We start from the raw sequence: 6,000 nt of genomic DNA on the forward strand, positions 1-6,000 counted from the left end.
TAGCATCTGACTCTCGGTTTGGGCTCAGGTTGTGATCTCACAGTTCATGGGTTCCAGCCCCACATCGGGCTCTGTGCCACAGTGTGGAGGCTGCTTGGGATTCGCTCTCCTCTCTCTGCCTCTTCCCTCCCCCCCGCCCCCTCAAATAAATAAACTTTAAGAATATACATATTTATAAAAAATACAATAAAAATGGTAGTTGATCCTTGCTTACATAATATGTGCCTGCTCTCTCCCCTCCCTGTCACTAAAAATGTATTCAAACGTGCAAATTAGAATACCATGCAAATAACCATGATTTAGATTTTCTATTGTGTGGCACTACATCTGCTTTTTTATAGAACCACTAGGAGTGATAGTACTTAAAAAAAAAAAAAGCATTTCTTTGAAGAAAACTTTAACCCTGGTATTCTGGTTCCACATCCACTCTTAGGAGAAAAGTACTTCCTTTCTAGGGTGACATTTCTAAAGGTACCCTTCCCCTAGACATAGCAGCGTAGAGATGGTTTTCTTTCTATCCCTAGACATACCCCATGTGCTTAAAAATATCACCCACGTACTAAAAATATCTGGCCTCTAATGTTGTCTTTCACTAATGATCGCCATTGTAAAAACAATTCTACTGTAAAAATTATAATATTTAAATACAGATAGTTAATCTGTCATTCCGCCCATTAGCCTTTACCATCTGTGTTATATTTAAAGCTCTGCTAAAATTACATATGAGTAAACAAGTTTCATCTTTAGCTGTTCTGCGGCTTATTTATTTGGTTGGCATGAAAATTAGACTGGTTTGAATATCTGGAGTGGCGTACCAGCTTTTGTCAGAGGCTGGATTATATCGGATGACAAAAATAATGTGAGACTTCAGAGATTTGATAAATAATAATACCTCTTAAAGTGCAAATGGTAGGCATCAAAATAGGCATTTATATTCAGGCACGGCCCTTTAGTATTCAAGTGATGGGCATGTTTATTTGGGTCTGATTAAAAGAAAGAGATTTTTAAAATAGATTAAATAAAAAATAGTTAAATAAAAATAGTTAAATTTTAAAAAATAGTTTTTACTTGGATAATTGTGACCAAGAATTTTCTAAACTAGAAGGGCCGTAGTCAGCTGTCCCAGCTGACCATTGATCAAATCTTCCCAAGGATGTACAGCCCTCACACAGAAAGCCAAATTGAATTGAACACAGTACTGAATGGCATTTCAAACTGTATAGTAAATTTACTTGGTCAGCGGTATGCATTTGTGGAGCTAAGGACTAAGGGCTGATTTTTAAAATGAGCTGGCTGTATAGTGTGCAGTAGAAACCAATTTAAACAGGCCTGTTAAAGTTGATACAAGAGGGTTTTGATGGTTTGTGTCTGTGAAGTTCCCCAGCTGCCCCTGTGGCCTGGGCATGCTGTGTGTGGGCCCCAAAGTGAGGCAGATGCAGTTCTGGTTTTCAAGGAGATCATGAACTAGTACAATGATCTGAATTGCTTAAGTGGCCGCGTGGATTTTAAAACTGAGAAAGTAAATTTCTTTTGCTCTTTGGAAGGATGGGTGGTCAGGATTAGTGTTGGACATGGCCATGCATAGATCATTACTGGAAGTCTCTTCTCTCCAGAACAATACACCTTACAAAATTTGTCACCGTGGCAGGGGAGGAGCGCGGTTTTCATTTCAGGGTGGCACGGCAATGGAGTAGATCTTAGATGCTAGCTTTGAAGTCGGTTTGAGTTTATGACTCAAATACTGTGTGACTTTGAAAAGGTTACTTAATCTAGGGTACCCGAGTGCCTTTACCTGCACAAACTTTTAAGGATTAAAATGATGTGACATGTAACACCCCCAGTGTCAAGCACATTGTGAGTACTTAATATAGGCTAGGCGTTTTAACATTCCTAACAGCAAATAACCTCTGCCAAAGGCTATGTTCACGCATGTTTAAAAGGCCAGATTCTGGTCTGTACAGTGTAACGGCCATTTTGCAATCAACGAAAATTAATTTGGTGGAGCGGAACCAAAATTGTGAGGGTGGAGAGAAAGAAAACCATCTCTACGCTGCTATTTCCAAGGCTAAAATAGTAGAGAAGTTGCCACTTTTCCTCTGAGTCAAATCAGTGCAACAGCACTTTATTACTGGTGCACACTTTCTCTCTGAACCTGTATCTCAGTCTGCTGTTGCTGCGGGATGTCTTGGGATCCATCTTTGAATCTCTCCCAACGCTTACATTATGGTCCTTACCAGTCCGTTGATCCAGATACTGAAAATGGATAATATTTGCTTAATTCATGCCTTAGAGTGGCAAGGTAGCCTCAGTCTTTTAGCAGAATCATTCCCAAAACGGTGGATCACCAAAATCAACTGGAGAGTTAAACACACACACACACACACACACACACGTCTTATTTCATTTCCCCTAAATCAGAATGTCTGGGAGAATGTGTATTTTTGACAGCTCTCCCTAGGTGGTTTTATTAACCAGGTTTGGAAAACACTGTTCAGAGTATACATGTCCCCTCCCACAAATTAGGCCCATACAGTATACAGGTGAGCTTGGACAGTCCATTGCCTCACTTGAATTATGGTGAATGTAACTTTCTGTGTCTATGTATTATTCCTATTCCAAAGTGCTGGGATGCATTGCCTCTTGTTAGAACTCTTGCATTTATTGTTTTCTATCCATGGTTTCTAATACCACGTCAGAGTATTTACAGAATGCTAACACAAGAGCAAACCCATTTTGGGCATCTGGGTGGCTCAGTCGGTTAAGCATCCAACTTTGGCTCAGGTCGCGATCCCGCTGGTCCTGAGTTCAAGCCCCACATTGGGCTCGCTGCTGTCAGAGCAGGACCCACTTCAGATCCTGTGTCCTTCTCTCTCTGCCCCTCCCCTACTTGTGCTCTCTCAAAAAAATAAAAAGATAAATAAATAAATAAATAAATAAAGTAAATATATAAATAAATAAACAATATATTTTGGTTGTACTCTAATGGTTTCCCAATATACAGCTCAGACATTTCACCTGGAAGATCCTTCCCAAAACTAACCACTTACATTGTTCTTCGGAACTCAGTAAAACTCCACCAGAAAAACCCAAAACAATAGAGACTCTTCCCTTAAGCTTTAGACCCTATTATGGATCTCATGTTCAAATTCGTTCATGGCACTTGCTCGCTTTTCTGCAACGTCTCTGACTGGGTGCTCTACCCATTTTTCTTCCTTGTCCATTGATACCCTTTTCTTTACCAGCCTTGAAGAAAAGCTAAAGCTGCAGCCACACTTCCCCAGCTCTGGAGAGGGGGTAAGGAAAGGCAATGGGAAGAAAGGATCTTTTGTTCCTCTTCAGTGTGTGAGTCATCTAGAAAAGGTGAGCAAGAATCCAGGACCAGGAATCAGACAGCTCCTAGCATACCCTTTCTGGCACAACTTCAGAATCTTGTTCAAAAGCATTTTCAGGGGCGCCTGGGTGGCCCAGTTGGTTAAGCGTTTGACACTTGGTTTTAGCTCAGGTCATGATCTCGTGGTGGGTGGGATCGAGCCCCGAACTGGGTTCCGTGAGCTGACAGCCTGCTTGGGCTTCTCTCTCTCTCCCTCTCTCTCTGCCCCTCCCCCACTCATGCTGGCTCACTTGCTCTCTCTCTCTCTTTCTCTCTCTCTCTCAAAATAAACTTTAAAAAAAAGCATTTTTCAAAACAATAGGCACCCATTTATTTAAAGTAAGCATAGGGGCGCCTGGGTGGCTCAGTCCGTTGAGTGTCTGACTTCAGCTCAGGTCATGATCTCACAATTTGTGAGTTCGAGCCCCGCGTCAGGCTCTGTGATGACAGCTCAGAACCTGGAGTCTGCTTCAGATTCTGTGTCTCCCTCTGTCTCTGCTCCTCCCCTGCTCACACACTGTCTCTCTCTCTCAAAAATAAATAAAGATTAAAAAAAATATTTTTTTAAAGTAAAAGTAAGCATATAATCAAAGATATGAATATGTAGTTACCCTCGAGTCTTGGTTTCATCTCTGCAAATGCAACCCGGGGTCACGTGAATGTATGCTGCAGAATGCAGACTTGTTGGAATGGCTTTTTGTTCCCAGATTGGGCAGCGTCATTCAGAGAAGTGTGCCCCATGGTCTTTCCAGGAACAGAGGAAAGGCACCAGGGCCCAAGTGAGATAGGTGACCTTCGCTGAAAAGTTTGGGCATCCTTAAGTAACTGTGTCTCAAAGAGAATGTAGCAGAAAAAATGGAGGATATTGAAACTGGGTGGACCTGGGCTCAAGTCTTTGCTTCAGTTCTTACTAGCAATGTGGTTTGAGGCAAGTTAGTTAGCCCCTCTGTTTCCTTAAGTGGGCCTAACAAGACAACTTTACAGGATTCTTGTCCCAATTAAATGAAACCTCCAAAGAGCTGAGCACAGCATTTAACACCGTGTTGGTACTGATGTTTAAAAATATTTGCACACTCTCTTCATCATCTCACCTCGCTCCTCCACCCCACTACCCGCCCCCCCCCCCCAACACACACACACACTGCTACACACATACTGGCCAAGTTAAGGAAGATCTGAGCTGGAAAGAAGTGGAGGAGACATCGATGCTGAGCTGTCACTAATCATTGCATAAACAGGATGGATGTTCATCCCCCTCCCATGGAAGGGAAAGGGCTATAACCATTAGATGAACTCTAGTAGTGAAGACCCTCAGATAAATATTTATCTGAGCCAGATTTGCTGGGTTGCAAGAACAGGTCATCAGCTATAGCCCCCGAAGGGTGGAATAAGGGGTCAAGGGGAGATGCTGATCTCCGGTAGGTGTTTAGAAGGATCCACGAGGTCCCTGCTGTGGAGAGCAACAGACCTCAGGAAGCGATTCGCATAGTGGCAAGTGCAGGGTTAGGCTGAATGACCACACACGAAGCAGTCAAGTTCCCCTCGAGATGAGAAATGTAATGATTTGGGGGACCTTCTGAGGGAGGCAGGGAGGAGCTAACATGGCCGCCTTCAGATAGTAGCCTATTGACTTAGCCACAATTTTCTCTTCTTGGTGCCTTTTGACCCAAGTATTTGCTATGTGCTGGGCCATCCTGTAATTTGGCCACAGCACCTTCATCGTGACCTACACTTGAACTTCAGTGTAACTTGTTGTAAATTATCTGTGGGCGACTCCCCACACTCCCGGGAATGCAATTGAACTGGATTTGACTTTATGTGCCAAACCAGGGCCAACTTGTGAAAAAATTCCTCTTCTTTTCCTCTCTCAGGGAAATGCATCACACTACATAAATATTTGAACATGATAAATTTAATGTGGCATTTTCCACCGGTACTACAAAACTCGAGTGAATGAGATTCACTGGGTTCATCCATTATGAGACTCCTATGATTTGAAATCAACAGTTAGTCATCTACTTAACAAAGCTGAATCAATAATGAAACCTTAAAATGCCATGAGTTACACAGTCATGGAGTCAGGGCCCCATTATCATATCAGCGTGGTTCTTCTATAATGACCTGACAGTGATCTGGTCTCCCATTTAGCAGATGTAACCAAAAGGACAATTCCAAAAACAGACAATTATCAGTATTATGTATCTGACGGTATTTTCCAGCATATACACAGGTCTTTGCTGACACTCGCTATTCCTCAGGAAATGGTTTCTAGTTAGTGGCATTTCAAGTTGGACATCCCAGCTCCAACACAAAATAACCCTTTTATTTCACATCAAAACCCAACTACCATCATGCAGAGCTGGGTTTGATCTGCCCTTGTTCTCTGATATGAAATGATTTCCAAGAATTATGGGGTCTTGTACACTTTTTAGCCTGTAGCAATGTTCTAAAACACAGTTGTCTTATCAAATACTAAAACATCAGTGATCTTTTCCTTAACACGTTGGGAAAGACAAATGGGATGTTTCCTGTGCCATAACGTTATGTAACATCGGTAGTATCTTAATGTCTGGAAAGATCACTGTTCAGCCCAAGTATTGGTTGAAATGAACTGGATATTCTGATTATTG

The sequence above is a fragment of the Prionailurus viverrinus genome, chromosome D4 (assembly GCF_022837055.1).
Source record: "Prionailurus viverrinus isolate Anna chromosome D4, UM_Priviv_1.0, whole genome shotgun sequence".
NCBI classification, from domain to species: Eukaryota; Metazoa; Chordata; class Mammalia; order Carnivora; family Felidae; genus Prionailurus; species Prionailurus viverrinus.